This window comes from Ammospiza nelsoni, chromosome 26 (genome assembly GCF_027579445.1).
Source record: "Ammospiza nelsoni isolate bAmmNel1 chromosome 26, bAmmNel1.pri, whole genome shotgun sequence".
NCBI lineage: Eukaryota > Metazoa > Chordata > Aves > Passeriformes > Passerellidae > Ammospiza > Ammospiza nelsoni.
In genome coordinates this window covers 4,075,262-4,085,641 of record NC_080658.1, presented here as the reverse complement: position 1 = coordinate 4,085,641, position 10,380 = coordinate 4,075,262, and the positions used below count along the sequence as shown (strand labels likewise).

The window sequence follows — 10,380 nt, the reverse complement described above, 5'->3', positions numbered from 1 at the left end:
ACATTTGACATGAGCTAGTCAGAAAATTATGACTTCCACAAAGGTGCCTCTGGGCCTGAGGAAAAGCAGGACTGCTATAAAAGGCAGCCCAAGTCTCTGCTCTCTCATCCTCTTCTCTCACCTCCTCTTCAGGAATCAGGTGAGTGGGAAGCATGTTCTCTACATCTCCTCCTCGAAGACGAGATCTGTCCTGGCTGGAGGTCTCAGCTGAGAGAGGGTGTCATAGCGCAGGGCTGGGAGCTGCTTGTGCTGGGAGAGGGCAGGGGAGAGAAGGTCTTGTGCAGACAGAGAGAGGCTGGGACTTGGCTCAGGTGGCTCTTGGGCTTTGAGCTGGGCACTACAATGTGGGGCAGGAGGTGCCTTGGCTGCAGGGTGTTTGGGTGCAGTGCTGCTTCTCATGTGTCTTCACTTTGTGCTTCTCCCTGTCTTCCATTCTAGGTGCACTTGTGAGCCCGAGCCATGTCCTGCTGCAGGCCCTGTGAGCCTTGCTGCCAGCCCTGTGGCCCCTGCCCGCTGGCCAGCAGCTGCAATGAGTGCTGTGTCAGGCAGTGCCAGAGCTCCCACGTTGTCATTGAGCCGCCTGCTGTGCTGGTGACCCTGCCTGGGCCCATCCTCAGCTCCTTCCCACAGAACACTGCCGTGGGATCCTCCACCTCTGCTGCTGTTGGCAGCATCCTCAGCTGTGAGGGAGTGCCCATCAGCTCTGGGGGCTTTGACATCTCCTGCATCACCAACTGCTATGGTGGCAGCAGATGCTGTCGTCCCTGCTAAAGATGCTGCCGCCGACGTCATCGGCCAACAACCTCCAAGACCTCAGAACATGGTGCTGGAAGGAAGACAGAATTTTGGAACTTTGATTTTAGACATTTTTGCTATTAATTCCGTCTTCTCCTCTCTCCTCCCTTCATTTCCTTTCCCCACCACCCAATGCCAGCCTAGTGGAACTCTCTTCTCCCCATCCTTTCCTCCCTCTATCTGCCAGCCAGGCCTCTGCACACCCCCATTGCATCTTTGCGGTTGCTCCTGGTTCTGTCCCCTACTTACCTGCTTTTCTTCTTTAGTCTCAATAAAGTTTTTTGCATTCAAACCTCGGCCTCTGATTTCTCCTTCATTTTGTGGCAACTCTTCCAGACTCCCCAGGAGTACAGTGGAAAAGCAGAGAGTGGGACTTGCTCTTATGGATTTTCCTTGTGCCCTTTCCCGTCAAGCTGACAAAGACATCTGTGGACAGTGAGGGTGATGAGGCATTGGAACAAGTTTCCTGGAGAATGTGTAGATTTCTCATTCCTGGATTCCTGGAAATGTTCAGGCATGGTTGCTCAGGACTTTGAGCCACTTGGTTGGTTTGCTGTGGATTTGAAAATGAAATTAAATATTATTGAGGTTCCCTTGAGTTGACAGAATTGTGTGGAACGAACACCCAAAAGCCATGGTGGAAAGGCAAAGAGTAAATTTATTTCCATACCTCTCTCCCTGGAGGAGGTTGAAGCAATGCTTGGGCAGAGATGCACAAGTGGGAACATCCTCCCCCTTGGGCTCAGGCCTTCCTGGCAAAGCTCCTCTTTGACCAGCGCTCAAATATGTCTTTGTGAGGGCCTCCATGTCTTTCTAAACATTAGTGTGGTTTCTACACAGATTCTGCTTCTTCAAACTGAGGATAAAACAGCAGAAGGTATCATTTATGGGGGATTTTTTGGACACAGTCAGAGCTGACTGTCAGACATGGTGGGACCTGCTGGAATGTTGTCCCAAAGCCCATTCCTGCAGCCTTTTTCCCCATTGCTAAACTTTGCCACTTCAACACAAGAGTGAAGATCCATTACAGTGTGAAAAACAATTGGATGAATAAAAATTTCTAACAGCCTAACAGTGGTCCAGGCTTAAGACCGGGATGAATATAACTTTCCATAACCTAAAGAAAAATTATGTAAGTGTTCTTGCAGCAAAGAGGGAATTTTACTAACCTTCCCCATGAAAGAGGAGCTGTGTTTTTGGCCTTATGGTCCTGAATGATGTGTCACTGCTATCCTGGACATAGTTGCTGGGAACACCATTTTTGGGAGATATGGACATCCTGGTGCTTGAACACTAAAGAGAGTTCACAGCTCTTTGACTGTTCCTGATGTGTATGTCTCCAACACGGAGAGCTGGGCACCCCTGGGGCCAGCCAAGACTTATGGCTGTGTTGAGTCTGTTCACGTTCCCCACAGCAGTCCTAGCAGGGCTGTGCTGTGCACTGGGTGTTACAAAGGTGCTGGTAACACACCAGTCCTTTGGCTTCTGCTGAGCACCGCTCACACAGCACCAGCACTGCCTCTCCAATATTCCCTTCCCCATCAGGAGCTGGGGGGTGGTAAGACCATGAGGGGAGTGGACAAAACTCAAACAACTTGACCCAAACTGAGCAAAAAGGATGTTCTGTGCCACATGACATGAGTTCAGACACAGCAGCTAAGGAAAGGAGTCACAAGGGTGGGCATTTGTAATTTGCAATGTTTACCTTCAAATAACACCACTACATGTGCTCACGTCCTGCTTCCTGGGAAGTGGCCAGATAGAACTTTCTGATTGGAAGTAGAGCATAAGAAGCGGGGTTTTCTTCCAGTTTACTACTGCATGCACAATCTTTTGAGTATGTTTTAGCAAACATTCAAATCTTAATATTCTAGTCGTTTTCCTTCTTATTTTACCATCCCTGTTCACCTCAGAATGGAGAATCATAGAGTGGCTGCAGGGCACTGGCCATCCAGCCAAGGTCAACCCAGCACAGCTGGTAATAACAACCAACAATTGTTGGTAAGAACATGTGGAGAGAAAGACCAGCATGTGGCTGGAGAAGGGGCCCTAGGGGAGGTAGGGCAGCACTTTTCTGGAAGAAATGTCCTTGCTGTGGTGACAGGAAAGAAACAAAATAAAGCACAAGAAAAGAGCAGGAATAAGGCGGAGAAACGGGCATGGATTGTTGACCAATTATGCTGACCTAGTAGGGAGGAATCAAAATGCAATATGTGCCTGCATGGAATGCCATCAGACCATGATCCAAGCATTCTGCCCACTCTGACGTGTTTATACCCCAGAAATTCTTGTTTCTCTCATCCCAGCCCTAACAGAAGACTTCAGATAGGAACGCACATGGCAGAAGCCAGGAAATGAAAAGACAGAAATGCAGGAAATCAGGATACAGCCCCTACCATTAACTATGATGGTGCGCATTCGAAATGAGCTGGTCAGAAAATTATGACTTCCACTAAGGTACCTGTGGGCCTGAGGCAGGGCAGGACTGCTATAAAAGGCAGCCCAAGTCTCTGCTCCCTCATCCACGTCTCTCACCTCCTACTCTTCAGGAATCAGGTAAGTAGGAAGCCTCTTCTCCTCCTCCTCCTGCTGCTTCAAGAGTACGTCTTGCCTGGCTGGAGGTCTCAGCTGAGAGGGGCTACAAGAGCCCAGGGCTGGGAGCTGCTTGTGCTGGCAGAGGGCAAGGGAGAGAAGGTCTTGTGCAGACAGAGAGAGGCTGGGACTTGGTTGAGGCGACTTCTGGGCTTTGAGCTGGGCACTGCAATGTGGGCCAGGAGTTCTCATGCTTCCAGAGTGTTTGGGAGCAGTGCTGTTTCTCAAGAGTCCTCACTTTGTGCTTCTCCCTTCGTTCCATCTTAGGTACACCTGGGAGCCCGAGCCATGTCCTGCTGCAAGCCCTGTGAGCCTTGCTGCCAGCCCTGTGGCCCCTGCCCGCTGGCCAGCAGCTGCAATGAGTGCTGTGTCAGGCAGTGCCAGAGCTCCCACGTTGTCATCCAGCCGCCTGCTGTGCTGGTGACCCTGCCTGGGCCCATCCTCAGCTCCTTCCCCCAGAACACCGCCGTGGGATCCTCCACCTCTGCTGCTGTTGGCAGCATCCTCAGCTGTGAGGGAGTGCCCATCAGCTCTGGGGGCTTTGACATCTCCTGCATCACCAACTGCTATGGCAACAGTTGCTGTCGTCCCTGCTAAAGCTGATGGTGACATCCGTAAGGAACAACCTCCAAGACCTCAGAACATGGTGCCAGAATGAAGATGGAAGTTTTGGAACGTTAAATTTATGCTGTTAGCTTTCTGTTGCCTTCTATGACTCGTTTCCCTTTCTTTTGCATTCCTTTCCTGTCACCACCATGCAATGTTAGCCTAGTGGGACCTCTTGGCTTCTCTCCCTCCCTATCTCTGGAGTCCAGGCAGATGGACACCCCCACTGCACCATAGTTGCTGCTCCAGATGCCTTCCTTGAGCCTCCTCCTTTTCTTCTTTAGTCTCAATAAAGTTGTTCTGCATCCAAGCCTTGGCCTCTGATTCTCTTTTCCTCTGTGCCATGTTCTTCCAGGGAGCTCAGGAGAAAACATAGAGAAGTAGAGGGTGGAACTCCCTAGAGTGTATTTGACTTTTTGCCCTTTATGTGGTAGCTGTTAAACACATCCCTGGCTACTCTACTGAAGTGACTCTCAGGGTGAAGGTGGGAGGGAATGGAAACCAGGGAGGCCTGGGGAAAGCCCACAGCCTCTTCTCTTCCAACTGTCCTGACATTTAATGTTCATCCCAGCTTCTGTCCAGACAGGCAGGACTGAGAGGTTTCATGATTAGTATTCTATCAGCCGCACAAAAGAGCTGATTGGGAACTGCTTTTCTCTGGGGTCCTTTGCTGGTTCATCCATGAATTACCAATTTTCCTCCAAGGTCGCAAAATGCAACCAAGTGGGGATTTTTTTACCATGCCCCTTTTAGATTGTCTACTACTTATTTCCAAGTATGTTGTGGTTTGATACTGCCCAAATGCCAGGCACCGAGAAAATTCATTGGCTCACCCTCTTCTGCTATAGTTGGGCAGAGGAGAGGGGAAAAAATTAACAGGGGGTTCATGAGTTAGGTAAGGACTGGGAGAAAAACACTCCAAGGGCAAAACAGGTTCAAATTTAAAGGTTTAAAGTAAATTTATTATTAACAGAGTCAGAGGAGGATGATGAGAAGTAAGTCTTTAAACCACCTTTTTTCACTCACAGCCCCTCCCTCTTTCTCCCTGACAGTGAAGGGAGGTAGGGCATTTGGGTTTTGCTCAGTTCCTAACTCAAGATCTTCTGTTTGCTCAGGGAGAGGAGTCTTTGCTATGCTATGGGGTCCATCCCCTGGGTAAACAGTCTTCCCCAAACTGCTATGGCATGGGACACTCAGCCATGGGGTGCAGTCTCTTAAGGATAGGCTGCTCTAGTTTGGAAGCAAGGGCTCTCTCCCTCTCTCTCTGGAAGCAGGAGCCCTCTCACTGTATTTGGTCTCTCACTGGATCACAGCTTTCCCCAGCATATACCTGCTCCAGCGTGAGCCCTCTTCCCATGTGCTCCAGTGGATCTTTGCATCCACCATGGACTTCATGGATTACAGGGGGACAGTTTGTTTCACCATGGTCCTCACCATGTCTTGCAGAAGAATCTTGGCTCCACCACTTGAAGCACTTCCTCTCCCTCTTTTTTCCACTGACCTTGGTGCCACCATGTTGCTTTCCCTTGCATGTCCTCATTTCCTCCTCTTCTCTGACTAGAAGAAGAACTGCTGCTTCTAGGTACCATTGCCAAAACGTTCCACTAGTTCAAAGATTCCTAGAGGAGTGCTGAGAAGCCTATTCATCCACGATTTGCATGGGCAAGTTCCTCACCAGGTTTTTGCCATTGGCCATGTGGCCCCGCCACCACCCTCTGAATAATGCAAAATGCACCAGGCATTCAGTTAATGAGATTTTTTTATCATATGCAGTGATTACATATTCATATTCATTAGCTAGCCCAACACACTTGAATTATTTTACATAGTTGCCATCCTTGTCAGATGTCCTTCTATACTTCTTGAGGGTCTGTCCTGAAGCCTGATGTCCTTCTTGGGTACCTGGTGCTCCACTGCCACATTCGAGTCAGGCCAATATTGTTGTTTAGCAGAACTTCTGTTCTGTCAGATTTCAAGAGCTGAGCTGCCACCCTACTTGCCATTTGCATGACTTCTGTTTGCCTAAGTTATATCCTTAATGTACTTCTCCAAGGCTGTGCTGTTATGTGATACTACTCCTATCAGAATGAAATGCTGTTCTTTTCTACTGTCTTTTTCAATCTCCTTACTTCCACCTCCCAGACATGGTCAAACTGTTTTCCCCACATGCCTCATTCTCTTTGACAGAAACATTTTCCCATAGCTCCTGGCTAAGGACAAAAATCAGTGTGGTCTGGAAACACCAAGCAGGGCAGAAGGTCAGGCAGCAGTGCTACAGGGCTCTCAAGGATTGTGCAGGATGATGAAGAGAGCAAAGAGGTTTCAGCGAGGGTGCAGGGCACATAGTCAGAGGAGCCATTGGATGCAGAGACAGAGACTGGAGGGCTGGGGGCAGATGGGACCCATCCAGTCAAGCAGGGATTACAAAAATCTTGTAGCATTACAAAACTCCAGCAGAATGCCACAGGCTGCTATCACCTGCCTCCTTGGGATCCATTGTGCACACAGTTCATGTCTTCTGTCCTTACTGACACATCCTTTCCCCCAGGACACATGGAATCTCACATACCATCACTCAGAAGTGTCTGTGAGGGAATGGGAATGATGTAGGCCAGGAAATGCAAAGTCATGGTAAAGGGAAGCAGCTACTCATGCCATAACCTTCTGGGACATGTTTCCGTTCATTGAGATCATAAAAGAAAATTGTCACTTATGCAGCATAGACTGCTGCATGTCCCCTGAGGCACTGTGGGGCCAGGATAAAAGGCAGCCCAACTAGGGGCTCTCTCATCCACTTCTGTCACCTCCTGCTCCTTGGGAATCAGGTGAGTTGCAAGCCCCTTTCTCCTCCACCCTCTCCAAGACAGCATTGAGCTTTCTGGCCCTTGTTGCTGCTCCTTATTCTTCCGGGGCTGTTCTGCACTGGTGCTGGTGTGGGCAGAGGGGACAGCGTGTGTTCTGGCCAGAGGCTGAGGCTGGGCTGTGGGGCTGATTTTCCTGCAGGTTAGGCAGGAGCAGAGCTGGGCCTGGCTGAGCTGGGAAGGAGGGTGCTGGGCTGAGGCAAAGGATGCCCAGGTTGGGGCTGGCCAGGCTGGAGCTGTGCAAGCAGCAGGGGCCTTGTGCTGCTGGGGCTGCCTTGCGGGCTGTGTCTGAGGTGTGCGTGTGCTCTGCTTCCTCCCTGCCCTCTGTGCCAGGTGCAGCGCCAGGCTCCAGACATGTCCTGCTCTGAGAAGTGCCAGCAGTGCCGGCCCTGCGAGCCTTGCTGCCAGCCCTGTGGCCCCTGCCCGCTGGCCAGCAGCTGCAATGAGTGCTGTGTCAGGCAGTGCCAGAGCTCCCACGTTGTCATTCAGCCGCCTGCTGTGCTGGTGACCCTGCCTGGGCCCATCCTCAGCTCCTCCCCACAGAACACCGCCGTGGGATCCTCCACCTCTGCTGCTGTTGGCAGCATCCTCAGCTGTGAGGGAGTGCCCATCAGCTCTGGGGGCTTTGACATCTCCTGCATCACCAACTGCTGTGGTGGCAGCACATGCTGTCATCCCTGCTAAAGATGCTGTCACCAACATCCTCAGGCAAGAACCTCCAAGACCTCGGAATATGGAGTTGGAATGAAGACAAAAGTTTGGGACATTGGCTTTAGACTTTTTAGCTATTAGTTCCTTCTTCTGCTCTCTCTTCTTTCTTCCCTTCCTTTTTGTTGACACTAGCCAATGTCACCTTAGTGGCCCCCTCCCTTCCCCTCCTCTATCTGCTGGCCAGGCCTCTGGACACCCTCACTTCATCTTAGTAGCTGTTCCTGGTGCTTTCTCTGATGTACCCATTTTTCTTCTTTATACTCAATAAAGGTTTTGCATTCAAACCTCAGCCTCTGATTTCTCCTTCCTTCTCTGACAACACTTCTAGTCTCCTAAGGAGTACAGTGGAAGAGCAGAGAGCAGGACTCACTGCTATGGGTTTTCCTTGTGCCTTTTCCCTTGAATCTGACAAAGATACCCTGACACTGAGGGTGATCAGGCATTGGAACAAGTTTCCTAGGGAAATTGTAGATTTCTGATTCCTGGAAATGTACAAGGCAAGGTTGCTCAGGACTTTGAGCCCCTTGTTTTGGTGGGGGCCATTCTTGCCCATGTTTTGTGGGCTGGGTGGAGTGTTGCAAACAAAGAAATGTTTAAGTTCCCTTCTATTCCAAGTGTTTCAGTTGACACAGTTGGGCAGATGGAACAGGCACAAACCATGGTGGAAAGGCAAAGAGTAAATTTATTGCTTTACCTCACTCTGAAGAGGAAATACAATCAACAGTTGGGCAGGGATGTACAGTTGGGAGCGTTATCCTGCTTCAGATCAGTCCCTGCTGGCAGGGCTCCTCTTTACACCAATGCTGTGATCTCCCTGTGCTTTTTGTGATCTCTGAGCTTTGATTTTTTTCTCCCCTAAAATAGGGAGCTCAAGCATGTCCATGAGATGGCCCTCCGAGTCTCTTCAAACACTGGCATTGTCTCTACACAGAGATTCTGCTTCTCCAAACACAGAATAAAACAGCAGAAGGCATCCTTTATGGTTTTTCCCACATTGATATCCTCCATGCTTTGGCATCCTCAGCTGCAAAGTCATTTCAGCAAACCTACATTCATCCTCCTAATTCTTCTGCTTTTAGCCCTTTCCTCCCAAACCCAAACCATTTCTAATGAAATCTGCTTTCACAGAGGCATTATCAGTGTGATAAATGTGCTCAGTGTTGGGCAGTGCTGAGCCCCTTTTGGACACAGCTGGAGCTGACTCAGTCACCTGTGGTGGGAGACACTGGACCCTTGTCCCAGAGCCCATTCCTACAGTTTTCTGCCCCAGCTGCCAAACCTCACCACTTTTACTTAAGGGAGAGTGTCCTACACAGTGTGAAGCACAATCAGAAGAATAAAAATTTCAACAGCACATTGTTATGCACCCTTTTGCTTTAGCCAACTGCCTCGAGCCTCAACAGCACATTGTTATGCACCCTTTTGCTTTAGCCAACTGCCTCGAGCCTCAAGTTGTTTCCCATCTTATTTTCTCTTCCCTGTCCACCTTGGCCTGGCCTTTGCCTTGGCCTTGCCCTTCCCTATTCCTATTCCTATTCCTATTCCTATTCCTATTCCTATTCCTATTCCTATTCCTATTCCTATTCCTATTCTTATTCCTATTCCTATTCCTATTCCTAGTCCTAGTCCTAGTCCTAGTCCTATTTCAATGCCAAGTGTGCAATTTATTAATAAAATGTGAAATCTTCTGTGGAGTCTCTGACTTTGTTTTTCCTCTCAACCACCAGCATGTACAAATCCTGGCAGTTCCCTCCCCCTTACGCGTGGGACATGACACCCACTCACCAGCAACCCTCTAGTAGAGGGGAATCCATTTGGGATGAAGGCCTGCTGGCAGGATTTCTGGGCTTTCTCCCTGAACATAAAGCAAGACGTGGAGGGTAGAGGAGGCAGAATTTGCATTTCAGTTCTCCAGACATTTCTCTGTAAGGTCAAAGCAGCACTGTTCAGCTGTACATTGGCTCTCCAGGGCAGCCAGTGCCTCTGTGGGATTAAAAGACACACCACAGGGAGACAAACAATGAGAACTTTCATGTGGCCTCATGTTATATTTTCTCCTCCAGCCAGGTCTTATGAGTTCTTAGAGAAATAAAACACACTTGAGATAGCTTAGCTACTTTGATGGTATAAAATTAGTAGGATGGCTTTTGAGGTGGTTGGAAACAGAAAAGTTTTAATAAAAGGTGAAATAACAAAGCTCTTTACAGAGAAGAACTGAGTTAGGGGTAAGAGGTTCTTGGGCCTGGTAAAAACACCCCACAAAAGTGATTGCTTCTTTTGCTTTCTTCTTTTTCTAGTGAATTGCTTCGGTGGAACATTTTGGCTTCTGTCCAATTGGGTATCTTTAGGTTTGAGGTGAAGTCTTCAAGGTCTTATGAGGTGTCTTTTTACCCAATTGAGGAGAGAAACTTCTGGGCTTTTTTCTGTAAGGAGACAAAGGATAATTTGTTCACTCTGTCAACAGGGAGCACATTCCTATACCCTCACGGCGCGCACATGTACAGACTGACACATATGCACTTAGGAAGGCCTCCCTTGGACCTTGGAATCTGAACATTTGTAAAATAAAACTGTCAAAAATTGAGCACGCTGTTGACTTGTTTGGGACAGCTCTGAGAGAAGAGAACTCAAGCACCTGTGAAGGAACCCAGCTACAGAAATGGTCTTGTCTTCCCAAAGCACCCACAGAAAGTGTACAGAAATAGGATGAGGTCAATGAGACCAGCACAATTTCCCTGAGACACGGTAAATCTAGCAAGAAGAAAAATACCCTGCAAGCAGAAGCTCATCTGAGTGAAACAAAGAGTTTCACTCT

At 49.0% G+C, this 10,380-nt stretch overlaps 2 pseudogenes; both read left to right on the top strand.

The window, feature by feature from the left end:
* LOC132084301 (feather keratin Cos2-2-like) lies at positions 1-771 on the top strand (annotated as a pseudogene).
* Positions 772-3,218: 2,447 nt separating this feature from the next.
* LOC132084307 (feather keratin Cos2-2-like) lies at positions 3,219-3,984 on the top strand (annotated as a pseudogene).
* The last annotated feature ends 6,396 nt before the right edge of the window (positions 3,985-10,380 follow it).